The 14,279-nt window shown below is 36.2% G+C and overlaps 1 protein-coding gene across 5 annotated transcripts in view; it reads right to left on the bottom strand.

Moving 5' to 3' along the window:
* Nucleotides 1-14,279, bottom strand: part of LOC145670240 (growth arrest-specific protein 2-like) — a 370,305-nt gene that overhangs the window by 202,157 nt on the left and 153,869 nt on the right. The window lies entirely within an intron of this gene.

The following is a 14,279-nucleotide window of genomic DNA, read 5'->3' as shown; positions in this document are numbered from 1 at the left end:
ATACATGCCGTATATTCGTCCGCTAGTTTCCAGTCTACTTGTGACAATCATTTGACGGGGATAATTTTTCGTTGTTGTGGTGTGAGTTTGCCTTAACAAAATAAGGCGGTGTTGACATATTGCCATTATAGGACATTGAAAGTATGAATAGAAGCACAGCTAAGAGATATACTGATTCAAGGGGAAGATGAATTGGCCGCAATTAAAACATAGGACGAATTTATTCCATGTGTGTAATCAACGAGAGCTTGAAACATCATACATTGTAACCTTATTAGTTAAAAAGATGCAAGGTCTATTTTATGTGCGAGTAAGACGTGGTAATTTATGAGGGCTACTTACAGTGGTACTTGGTTATTATTATTATTATTATTATTATTATTATTATTATTATTATTATTATTATTATTATTATGACCGTGTGGAATATACAAAATGCAGAGTCCTCTGTTGCTGTTAACACACTATTCTTCTGAAGGGAATCAAACGATTAGAGATGTGATAAACTACGCTACAATATTCTCGATCACTAAGTCACACATGCATAGTAATTAAGCTTTGAAAATCCCACCACGCGACAATAGCTTAATTTGTTTGGCTGGCTTTCAACCACATCAACATAACATCAGTCGAATCATCTTCGAACAACTTGGGAGAGAGGAAAAAAACTCAATGCCAGACTAGAATATAAAGGAGAAGCAAAACCTGAAGGAGAGTGAAATAATTCATCGCCACACTAAGAAAAGAAATATTCCTTTATCATCCTGAACAGCAACTGCGTGGGAGGTACAAGCAATACCTCAATATGCCAACAGCATAGAACGACTAAATCTCAAACAAGAATTACTAACGCCAGCCTCAAACTTCTATGACTGGGCCTTAAAGGTCTGCACGGGCCGGAATTTTTAACTCGAACCCGGCCCGGCCCGTGAATTTATAATGTGAGGCCCGACCCGAGTCCGAAATATCTTTTAGCATTTAGGCCCGAGCCCAGCCCGAGCTCGTGTGATAGTCAAATGAGCCCGAGTAAACCCGAATTACAGAAACTTAATAAATAACGTAAAATTGTGTTTTGCTTACAGCAATTAGAGATTTAATTTTGCAGTTGTGCTTTAAAAGTTTTCCAGAAAGAACAGTCCAATAAATATCGTTGTACAGTATATTACAAAGTTAGGCCCGAAAACGCCCGAGATATATAATTGTACATTTAAACCATTACGACCCGGGCCCGAAGTGATATATACTTTGTATGCCCGAGCCCGTGCAGACCTCTACTGGGCCTCCGGACTGCGATTAGTCATTTGTGTTTCTTGACTTACAAAAAAAAAAAAAAAAAAAAAAAAAGTCCAGTAAAGTACGATACTACGGTATGGGCAAAACATAATCCATGACTAAGTTCTTTCTTTCTTCGGGAAGAAGAGATAATTGATGAATTGACACGACGACATTATTATTTGCAACAACAAAATAAATAAATAAATAAATAAATAAATAAACTTTGGGTAATTTGTAAAATCAATAATATCAATAAAATAAGAAAAATGAATCTAACAGATTATGAAATCTCAAACGTCCCCTAAATCAGGGCGCAAAATTTCAAAGTCAGACGCACTCGCCAATCCAAAAATGGTCGCCAATATCTCTCACGTAGAAATTATGAGAGCCCCCCCCCCCTTCCCATGGTCTTTTCTTTGACAAAGAAGGAGATTGCATTAGGGCATAAAATTTTAAAAACAGACAATTAAATTCGGGATAATCTATTTGAATTGGACAACTCGTATACATGTTAAAAAATGTCTTACCTTAACACTTAACGTTTGTGTAACGCTCTGTCTATGCACAGAAGTACCAGTTGTCGATTGCAGTTTTCGGATCAAAGTCCTTAAGTGAAGGGCCACTGATGGAAATTGTGAGCAAATCATCCAATGTGTCAGTCTTAAGTGGATTCCTGTAGGCAGTCTTAACTCTATTGAAACTGCTGAAGCCTTTCTCACATGAAGCAGTACTCACATGTAAAACTTCACAAAATGTGACCATTTCAATTGAGGGTGAAAAAGGAGGGGCGAATTACAACGTTGTGAAGACTTTGCTTCCCATGTCCGTTGTGAAGATTTTACACTCCGTGTTTTCTCTCAATTAGTGACAATTATTTTTGTGCGAAACATAAACTGAGTTTAGGCAGAAGTTATTTTTACTGAACACTGGTCGTCAGCTCTAAATTTCTAGTCGCCAATGGCGACCTGGCGATCGGAAATTTTGTGCCCTGCCCTAAATAGGCTATCGCTTCTTTTTGTTCCAACGCCCACGTTGAGAATCAATGGTGTAGAATCACTGAATCATTCTTCTAGGTTTAGAACAAAAAAATCGTTTATTTCGATTTTCTCGTAAACTGCGCATGAGTTTTTTTTACTCTCACACAAATCATGTGTTCAGCTCAATAAGATATATCGTTTTGCTTATGTTTCATCTTTGGACATTTCGTTTTTTTTTTTTTTTTTGTTTTTTTTTCGTTAAACGCTAATAATAATAATAATAGAATTGATTTAGTAATTAAATCATAGAGGAAGGCTGAAAATTCAAGGATTTTTCATTCTAACCTTGAGCATCCTCTGTAACAAATACAAATTAGGAACAAGGAGCGTCAATACAAAGACTATAGTACAAAACGAAAAATAGTTTAATGTGGTACAAAGTTTAATCGAAGTGTTATCGGAAGAAACTACTTTAACTTGTTAGCAATAATTAATACTAAGAAGAAAATCTCTCACGAGTTTTGATTTTCGGAAAGTCATTTAAACAGATGTTTTGTTTCCCATGGTTTCTGCAGTTTTTACTGCTTCATAAATACTGACCTCATGACACGGAAATTATTAATGGAGACCTTATTATTTTTTTTCTTTCTTACCATAAGCGATCTTGCATTAATATTCAGTTTCATGAAAAGCAAATCAAACTTTGCTCCAATCTTCCCACGAACTGAGAAATAATTGCAAGAGGTCACATCTGGAATTTTAAAGTTGTATGTCTGGTTATGGTCTTACAGGTAAACAGTAGTATGTTGCTGTATTCCTTTTATTTTATATCTATGATTTTGAGGTAATTTTATTCAATTTGCGGTAGTGATAACTACATAGACCCCCCATATATCTGATGAGTGGAAACTACCTCAGAAAAGAAATTATAGTAAAAAAAGAAAAAATACTAATCTAACGTATTGTATATAGTAAAAAGTTACGTTCTTTTCTAAGGTAGTTTAGGTCCATCAAGTATATTGCGTATGTGTATATGCATATACATTTTCTCACTACAATATATACTGCATAATTTCTACTGCTATATGAAGTTAAGATGGTATAAGCTGCTATGCTTTGTTGTTAAAGAATTTTGAATATCTACACGTATATATCTATAAAAATGAAAGTGTCTATGTTTGTAACTTAATAACTCTTGAACCGCTCGACCGATCTCAATCAAATTTTCAACATAGATGAGGTTCGGACCTGGGATGCTTTTGTTATTTCACTTTGACGGTGCAGCTTAGGGGAGGGGGAGGAGGGAAATGCATAAAAATGATCGAAAATGATCAATATTAGTGTGGAATCCATAGTTTTCTGGGTCGCTGAGATGAACAATGATACTTTCGATGCCGTTTAAATAAAAAAAAAAAAAAAAATCAGCCCCGCAACTTGGAAAGGGGGAAAATATTAAAAAATGGTCGGAAATGACCTAGTGTTGAATCCATAGTGTTCAGGATCGCTGACATGAACAGTAACGCTTCCGATGCCATTTAAATCCAAATTCGGCCCACAATAGTAATATTTACTTATTATTTTCTGGTTTTTCATTATATATATATATATATATATATATATATATATATATATATATATATATATATATATATATATATATTTGAGAGGGCTTCAGTAATAGTAACAAGTGATTGACTATCGGAACATATCACTTTTTTTTTTTTTTTTGTTATTTTAACCCGGCGAAGCGGGTAATTGACACTAGTTTATGCTATTTCCTAAAACCTGTGAATGAAAGGTTTCCTATTTCCTAATAACAAACTAAAACAAGAAATCAATCAAGCATTGGTGCACTGATTAGCACAAACATTTACGTGAAATTAAAACACGATTTGACATAGCAGCGACTTATTTTCCAGTAACCTCTTCGTTTGGGGAGGAACGTTAGGGCACGTGCCACTAAATGTTTTTCCAGCAGAGTACAGAATTGTGGCAGGCGTGAACTTGTCGTCGGGGCAATCTAATAGCCGTATTTCAAAAATGATTTTGAGTTAACACAGGTACCTCATTTTACAAGATTTATGGATTGCTCCGTATATTCATCAACTCAGTATCTGAGTAATGAAGTCATTCTCGCCTATGATACTTACAGATTCTTAAAATGATTGGTAGATCTCGTAAAATTATACAATTCCAACGACAAATTATCAAAATATCACACTCTAATGGTGCATGAAAACTTTCCGTGGTGTGTATTCGATCCAGTCTGACAGATGATTAAACTTTATTCCAACAAGGGTCATCCAGTGCTGGAAATATCTATTACTCGAGAGTATTAAAAGCGTCTGGAGCATCTCGTTCCTCGCACCTCAGTCCTATTAAGAAGCCTGGGACTCCCTTGGCCGTAGCATGGAATCTTAATTCCACTGTGAACTTCTGACAGTGTTTGCTAAAAATTAATATACTTTATTAAAGAAGATACTGGACAGCTAATCCACGTACAGAGCTCCGGTACCACCTACTATAGCATGAGTGGCAGTAGTGTGGAGGAACAATGTTTATGTCTAGAGTTATTGTGTCAGAGCAATTTCGTGTCCGACTTAGGGAATCCATTACACATGACCAGTTTTCAGACACGGGCATGTGTCATATTCTGCCACGTGCTGGTTCATCTCTCGAGGAAATCTCTTCTGGACAAACGTATAAAGCAAGATCTTTGGTGGTTAGTAATAACCCAGATCGAATTGGTTCCACACAGAATAGAATCCAATAGAAAGTTTTTGTTTCTTTGGTGATAAACCATCCAGATTCTTAAATAAAAGTCCTATAGGTCAATCTGTGTCGCTGATTACTATTTTCATAAGGTTGGATTGCCATCCTGAATCTGGATGATTGATCGGTCTACGAATCTGTGAGAATCTTTGCTTGCACATCGGATTGATGTTGCTTTGCATTATATTGGTATCTAACAATTAAATAACTGTCAGCTGTAAAGGATGATAAATGTTACATTTAAAAAAAAAATTAAAAAATGTTACTAACAGCTGGGTGAACGAATATTGTGGCAGATGTACTGGTATAACATTGAACTTTAGGACATTATTAAATAATCTTGTTTTTACAGATATGCTAAGTTCCTTGTTTATCAGCTACTTCGACTTTAAGGCACCAGAAAATTTATGAAAATTCGTCCTGAGGCAATGTATGAATGTTTAAATGTTTAGTGTATTTCGTTTTGCAACCCTCATTTGTCCCCATTTGTCTCTAATGGAAAACATATTAAAAAGTCGTTTCTTTTCATTCCGAGAAAAAGATAAAGAAATTGATATGTTAAAAAAAAGTCTTCTAATTAGATTATAGGATACACTCACGTTGGTTTCCTTCTACATCACTTAACTGACCTTGCCTCTCGTGTAAAACAATATGTTATTGCACGCTTCCGGTTCTTCATAAAGAATGCATTATACTTCAATAAAATCTTCCTCTTAAATACAATTACGCTTGCAAAACATTAGACATAGTTTATTGAACGCGGTAAACTAATTGCAGATTTAGTATCCTTGAAGGATATGGGGTTCAATTTCCAAAGGTATCTAGGAAATAGGTAACAAAGCTGCTTCCATGTGGAAATATGAAAATTGTACCTTGAGCAGGCACACAATTTCCCTTCTCATTCCCTTCCTTAGAGGCACAGCAGCTCAGATTTTGTAATAAACAGAAATTGCAATTTGAATAACTTTCTGTTTATTACAAAATAAATGCAAGTATTATTTAAAAAGTAGTTAACAGGGAACCAAGACAACACGATAAATCATCAATTACCGTTAGTTCATTTTTCTAATCGCTGCCTTAACTTAGATTTTTGGGAAATTCATATTCTGGCCACACTGTAATTTCTATGAATGGCAACACTGAAAATTCTTTTGATTCGTATTTTCGGGTGTAGAATAACATGATCTATTATTGTGGTTAAGTTACATTTCATTATCTGTTTTCACTTACGAAAAACGTGCAGAAGAAAAATTGTTAGCTTTTGTATCAACTGCTACTGTTACTGATTCTATGAACAGTTGGTTAAAATGTGAGTTAGGAAATAAACGTTTGTGTTTTGTTTTTATCGTAAAAATGAAGGTTCATTTCCTAGACTGTGTAGTTCCAATTCCTTGTTTATTGGAATCATCACGAATTCAATTCAAAACCAAATATAAAGCTTCATATGGACACATTCAAAACAAGCTACCTGCTTAGACAAATTGTAGAATGTTAGAAGTTTAACACTGAAAATATAATTGTTATTAATTTTCTCCTACTTTGCTTTGCTGGTTTACGATACACAAAATTTGTCTACGTAACAGAGATGGCGTGGGTCAATGAAAACTTGACCCGTGACCCACTGTCCCACCAACTTCCATGACCCACGATCCACTGAATCCACGACCAACCGTGACCCACTCTGATCCACCACCCATCGTGACCCACTCCGACCCCCACACTCACCATGACCAATTCTGACCCATCACCCAACAAAACCCATTGTCATCACCTTTGGCCCATGATCCACGACCTCCTCTTCACTGACTAAATAGAATACACATAATGAAACAAGGCTGTGAAATTATCACTAATCGGAGTTATGTCTATAATGCATTGAGCAGAGTAGGTCATCGTAGGTGGTAGGTCAGAATGGATCATGGTGGGTTGGTGGGTTATGGTGGGCCAGTGGTTCACGGTGGGTGGTGGGTCGCAGTGGGTCACGGCCTGTTTACCCACTGACCCACTCACAAATCTTGACCCACTTGATTCATTACCTACTCCATCTCTGCTACGTAAAAGAATAGAATAAATAAATAAAATGCTTACACTTTTCTTCGCTTCAGAAAATGTGAAAAATATTCATATAAATTCCAATGCCAACTTAAATGTTCCGCAGATTGCTGCGCAGAAAGCAAATTTATGTCTGAGGGTTACTTTCCATTTCAGAAATCACTGGAGGTCCAATCATCTGGTCACTAGCCTGCTAGAGGAAACCATAAAACAATAACCGTGACCGATGCAAACAGTATGATACATAACACAACGAGCTACTTTTAATAATTTGCCGGTCGTCTAGTAGATCATGGTCGACGCATTGGCCCGCTTGTTGCAAAGAGAGAATGTCTTATTTTGATAATATGCACGTCTCCGAGCGCTCGCTATTGCAGCGAGACTAGTTATTTTTGAATCTCTCTTGTGGCCTTTGGTGTGCGAGACACGGGTTTGATTCCCGTAGGAGCTCATGTGGTTCAGATCTCACATTAAGCTGTAGATCCATGCCTTCTCACATGGTCTCGCTGCTGAATGTAACGCTAAACTTAATTCTAGTCAAATCCAACCAATTATTTGGGAGCCCCAATTTCAGAAATTTGAGCTGAATTGGGAAAAAATGAAATCTTTCAGTTTTACGTCCCACGATTATGCCGGTTAGGCTAAAGGAGACGGTGATGATGAGAAATGAATGTAATGGTAGAATGAATGTGAAAGGAAACGGGAGAACCCCAAGAAAACCTACATATACGGTATTTGTCCACTACAAAGTCCACTTGGCGCGATCTAGGTTCGAACTAGGGACCCTATGCACCACAGGTGAACGCTCTACCACTGAGCCACCGCAGCCCAGTTGAATTGTGGAGTAGAAATCTGAGAGCATTTACATGGAATGGTGCGTAGCTCCGCAACTAATTTTAGAGGATTCATCTTAGATGATATCATAAACTGAAAGATTATTGGTTGTTAACAAGCCATTGTCACGATGTTCATTAGGCTCCACCCACTTTCTTCAAAATCTCTAAGTCACTGTACGCGAGCGCCTTTACATTGACCCACCGTGTCTACTCAGACAGTGGGTACTATAGGGATTCAAACCCAGGACCACGTAAAGCAAACTATTTAATCACATCAGAGCATGAGAAACTCAATAACGGTTGATAATTGCCTGAATAAACAGTGAAATATTTACCGAGTAAAGAACAATTTTTTGTACACGTAAACAGCTGAATCGATTCACATCGCTTTGTAGGTTGTTGTAACCAAAATGATAGGAAAATTTTAAAACTCATTGAAATGTGGAAAGTGTCTTTCAAATAAGTAATACATTTGACTACATTTGCTCATCAATCAACCGTCAACTTACCTCTCTTTGTGTTGTCGATGCCATCAGCAGGTGGTTCACATGTTTCACCCAACAGTAAGCACTCGTTACTGTCAAGAGTTAATTGTTTACATGTGTAGAATGCATAACAACAAGAGATGTATGCAACAACGATTTCCCCAATGGTATTTTCCTTCCATATCGTGCGCTTAATTATCACTCTGTGAAAGTATGTATTTCGTTCAATGAAGCTGGTTGACTTAGGTGAAATTACTGTACGGTATATCCTTGTAAATAAATACTGAAAAAAGTGTATTTTTTGTGAAGATTGTTCACTAAAGAATAGCGTGTCAATATGTTCACTCGGCAATCTGGTCAGCTCATTTTAGAACGGTTTATAGACACACAGTGTAATTAATATCGCTACTTTGCTTGCTAATGACAGGAAAGGTGAAAATGTAGGATTTTTACAGATTAAGGTACGAATCAGAGCTATGGCTGATAATCGCGAAACCCTAGCCCCGAAAAAATCCCAAACTATCAGCTTTTGCTGGCTTTTCTAAACTCTAATGGTGATTTGTAATACACCTATTAAGTGTCCGTCCTTTGTACGGTTAGAATAAGGTTTAACCCTTATGTACTACTGTGGGGTCCTTTTTGGATCCATAGGGGGCGCGGTGGCTCAGTGGTAGAGCGTTCACCTCCGGTGCTTGGGGTCCCTGGTTCGATCCCAGCTCGCGCCGTGTGGACTTTGTGGTGGACAAACACCGTGCTCGTGGGTTTTCTCGGGGTACTCCCGTTTCCTCCCACTTTCTTCATTCCAGCATTTCATTCATTTCTCATCATCACCGTCTCCTTTAGCCTAACTGGCATAAACGTGGGACGTAAAACTAAAGATTTCATTTCATTTCATTTTCATTTCCTTTTTGGATCCCAGAGTTATTTAATGCAGTCTCTCTCTTAAATGAACCCAAGTATCCGTAAATCTGTTCTTGTATTTTCTACCCTGTGTACATTTAATATATTGAGCATAATTTGCTTTTATGTATAAAAAAATGTTTACCGCTTGGGCCGTAAAAGGTAATACCCATGTAAGTAAACAATTATTACTCTCTTCGTTTTCTTCTTACTAAACGAGCAAAATTAATAGTTCACATAATGCTCAATAGATGTCAGAAACTACTAATATACTGTTTCTGAAAATTACTTTATGTAGTAGAGTATGTATGTAGTTGAGTATGTAGTAGAAAGAATGTTAACCTACAATGTGATCTTGTCTCTTTCTTCCTAAGATTACTATTTGAAGCAACATAATTGGAAACTTGCTTATATTTTTGAACAGCACGTGAATAACAAAGTATCTAGTTTCAAAGAGTTAAAGCCTGTTATTACCAGCAATACCAAGAAGATGAGTGGAGCCAGGGCCGGCGCTAGCAATTTTGCCGCCTTGGGCGGTGCTTTCACATGCCGCCCCTTTAATCCGCAAACCTTATTTTGACAGATAACGTTCAAGTGTCATTTAAAAACATGTATAAAATGGAAAAGTAAACAAACAAACAAACAAAAAAATGAACTACCTTTCTGGAATGCTCACGTAATATTTAAAAGACTCCATACATGATGCAATATTCAGTATGCTCGATTTCGCTGTATATCTGTAATATAGAGCAGCGCATACAGAAAATAAAATTTTAAAAATATACTTTAGTCATGACTAAGAATTTTAATTTTTAGGCTTATTTTATATCAAAAGGCGTTTTCAATAGTGTATGGAGCAAGAAGATAATACAGTAAATCAGATATTATGGTAAATGTAAGTGATTAGCCTAAGCCTTATAATGTACTAAAACACAATAGACATACATAAATTTAACATACCTTAATTGAAAGAAACTTTTCTTGCTTTGATATAAGCAAATTCCTTTATCACATCGCGTAGTCCAATGTTTTAGCCAATTTGTGTTCTATTGATATCATCGCTAGACCACTCAAGCGTGTTTCAGACATAGAAGAGTGTAGATAGTTTCTAATAAACTTAAGTTTCCAAAAACTTCTTTCTCCACTTGCCACTGTTACAGGCAAGATTAACAAAATTCTACGTGCAATACTAACATTGAGAGCAAAGTCATGTTCCTTAATTATTTTTTTTGGGGTGAACTTTCACAGGCTTAATTATAGTGGATAACACTTTCAGTTTGTCTTTCAAATCACTGGGGTTAATATCTTTCAATTTTTCGTGTGTTAAAATGGTGGTAAGTTTAGTACACTTTTCAGACAAAAAATTCAGGTGGTAGGCTATATCTTTACGATTACTTATATCGCAAAGAAAATTGAAATACTCGCTGTGATGTTTAAATTTCTCAAATCTTTCTCTTAAAAGATAACACAATCACTTCTAGAACTTTGTAATAAAAATCGATCTTGTATCTTGTTTGTGGATGTTTTCAGTAGCTTCATCCTCTGCCTCGTACTAAAACTGTCTCTTCTTTCGACTTCGAGCTTGCACTGTATTACGTATCAGTGGATCACCCGTATCTAATGCTGATGCCAAGTCCATCGCATCAACTAAGTAAGATTTAAACTTTGCATAATTTCTGCTTCTCTCAAAGTACCCAGATATATTTTCAAGAAATCCTACTGCATCCAACACATGAGAATCAATGCTTTCAAGTCATATCAGACAACGAGTGAGAAAAGGAAAGAAAAGTAACTCAGCTGGTTTGCTATACACAGAGCATCGTGGACGACCATTCTATCGGTTCTATTGTCATTACTTATCTGAAGTAAGGCATCATAAACTTCCTACAATTTGTAAATTGGTCAAAAACTCGCTATTAGAACCTAAATGTCTCTAGATGCTACAGGCTAGAACGGCCTGTCTCAAGTGGGAGTGTACCTTTTGCATACTTGGAGCGGAGCGTTAGAACATTATTGAATAGAAAAAAAAAAATGCAAAAAGACACCGTGATAATCTTATGCACTCTAGCTCAAAACCCTATCTACACCGCTGCAAGGGAAATATTGAACGAGATACCTGTGGCTAGTAGTTTGATAATTGAAAACGTGGAGGAATGCTCTGAATTTCCTGAGAGAGTATTTTCTTGAATGTGAGTGAAGTAAGTTCAATTACATTCTCAGGTTAACACAATTTTATATTTCTATGTCGGCCTATTACGAAGCATCATATTTTGATAATATACTTTTCTTTTTCAAATTTTGCCGCCCATTAGACTTGCCGCTCTGGGCGGTGGCACGGCTCGACCCCCCTCGCGCCGGCCCTGTGGAGTGCAATGAAATAAAGTAGTGTTTTAAAATATATCTGTATAAAATTTCTGCACGAAACACCAATAATTACTTATTTTTAATTGTGGTCTCTACGGGACTCCACGGTATTTCCTATGCTATATATTTTCACCGTAATACACAAGGGTTAATGAACATAAAACCGGAAATTTTAATATTATAGAAATGGTTTCCTTTCCCTCTTTAGGAGATGAATTTTCGAACACACTGAAACATGTATCCACTTTCTTTTAATTTGGAGTTTATATACGAACTTCAGTCCTCCAATTTAAATGAATCCTCACATTTGATACAGGGGCGTCATTTGAGGACAGGGTGTCTCCTCCGTCTGAGTTTGAAAAATACTTACTTTTTAATAAATTACATACTACCTAGGTAAGATACTAATGAAAAAACGGGAAACTTATGTCGATGAACGATCTTGTCCCCCCCCCCCTGTCAAAATCTGAAATGACACCACTGATTTGATATTTTCTCAAATAAAGGATCAGAAATTTTAAAATTATAGGAGCGGAATTTTCGAAAATCCTGAAACACATGTTCTCTTATTTTTTAAAAGTTAGGATTCAAATACTGAATTTCATATTTACAACTTAGGCTAATTCTCACATTGGATATTTGCTTCATAAACAGTGGGAAATTTTAATATTATAGACAATCTCCTCTCATAATTAGTTGCAAACGGAATTATAAACTCTAAAACAACTGTTCGATTATTTTTTAATGAGAAGTTTATATGCCGAGTTTCTTCTCCTTTATTTCAGGGATTCGTGAGACACGCTATTCTTGGCAAAAAAAAGAAAAAGAAAAAAAATACCCCCATTCTAGAGGTCTGCACGGGCCCGGCCCGGTCCAAGAATTTATAATGTGAGGCCCGACCCGGGTCCGAAATATGTTTTAGCATTTAGGCCCGAGCCCGGCCCAAGCTCGTGTTATAATCAAATAAGCCCGAAATAACCCCCCGAATTACAGAAACTTAATAATTAACGCAAAATTGTATTTTTGTTTACAGGAATTAGAGGTTAAATTTTGCAGTTGTGTTTTAAAAGTTCTCCAGAAAGAACGGTGCAATAAATATCTTTGTGCAGTATATTTACACAGTTAGGCCCAAGAAATATGATTGTATATTTAAAAATTTAAGCTGTACTATTTCAACTTTGTTACCAATAATCAACTTTGGATACTTTTTCATTCTATTTCTTTACGATGTATGCCTTATTTTAATTATATTTAGTGCTACAATTAACATATAATATGATCAATTAGGACTGTTTCAACCTCTACGTTTGGACCGGTTTGTGCCATAATAGTTGCAGCATAGCTGTGGCGGTTCCTTTTATCTAATTTAATATTTTACTTTTTAACAAACTTACTTTCGTAGAAAACTTGTCCTAAGTGCTGCTTCATAACCCTTATAGCCTTTAATGGTTTATAAGGAAGAAGAAGTTCTGATCTTAGTATTCGAGGATTTTACGATAAGTGTATAGAATAATTGTGACTCGATATAATCAAAGGTTCTGTAATTGTAAGGATGTAATGTGCTAGTAATTAAATGAGTATTGGTCATTGTAGCAAGTTAAGTTTAACCAGTTTACAACTTCATTTTTTAAAAATTATTCAACCTCATCAATTTAACGACAACTAGGGGTAAAAGTGGATCTGAAAAGGTAGGGGGACGTATGACGTAACGCCGTCGCCCGTGCCTATCTTCACCTATTGTAATTTTTTTTTTTTTTTTTTTTTTTTTTTTTTTGAAATTGAGGCAAGTGACGGATATTTTCTGGAAGTGGGGAAACGGCTTCAACCTGCGTTACCCCTCACTTTTACCCCTGGCAACAACCATTTGGAACTTCGGAGGCAAGAAGAAATGAAAGTCGGAAGCAGGAAGCTTTAAAACGTTACGATCACAGAATTACGAGGAAAATTGATGTAACACCCTCTTCGTTGATCTAGTGGTTAGCGTGCGCATCATTGGTGCACGTGATCTAGGTTCGGTTCCCGGTGCGACAGCAGTGAAATTTAAACGCATCACAGAGGTTCGGATTTCACTTTAAACTGTAGGTCCACGTCTTACGTAGCCTCAGTGCTGAAAAGAGACGCAAAACTTCTTTAACAAACGAACAAATAAATAAAAGAAAGTTTAAAAGTTTCAATGTCAAGAGAAATTGCGCTTTCTTTACGGAAGCTTGCTTTTCTTCTGAGCCTTCATTAGTGACCGTAACTAATTTTAATCCTTTTTCAACAACTTCAGCAGAAAACCCAGGATATATATGTTTAAAAATACACGAATTAAAACCGATTATTTTATATCTAATTAATGTTAACATTGATAAACAAAAGAATAAGCTTAATTACTGAGAAATTTACATGACAGAATCTTTCCGTACTGTGTTCAAAAAAAGAAGTTTTAACTCTAATAATAACTTGGAAATGTTACGGTCAGAGAAAAAACATTTGTCTTGGAATAGTCATTCCTAGCACATAAGGCAATTTGATCGTTTGGTTGGTTTGTTTGGAGTTGAATGTTCTGTTCAGCACTGAGGCTATGTATAGACATGGACCTACAGTTTAACGTGTGATCCAAATCACATTAGCCC

This window comes from Thermobia domestica, chromosome 14, assembly GCF_964235325.1.
Source record: "Thermobia domestica chromosome 14, izTheDome1.hap1.1, whole genome shotgun sequence".
NCBI classification, from domain to species: Eukaryota; Metazoa; Arthropoda; class Insecta; order Zygentoma; family Lepismatidae; genus Thermobia; species Thermobia domestica.
Note: the sequence above shows the minus strand (reverse complement) of the source record. Positions and strands in the feature narration are given on the sequence as shown.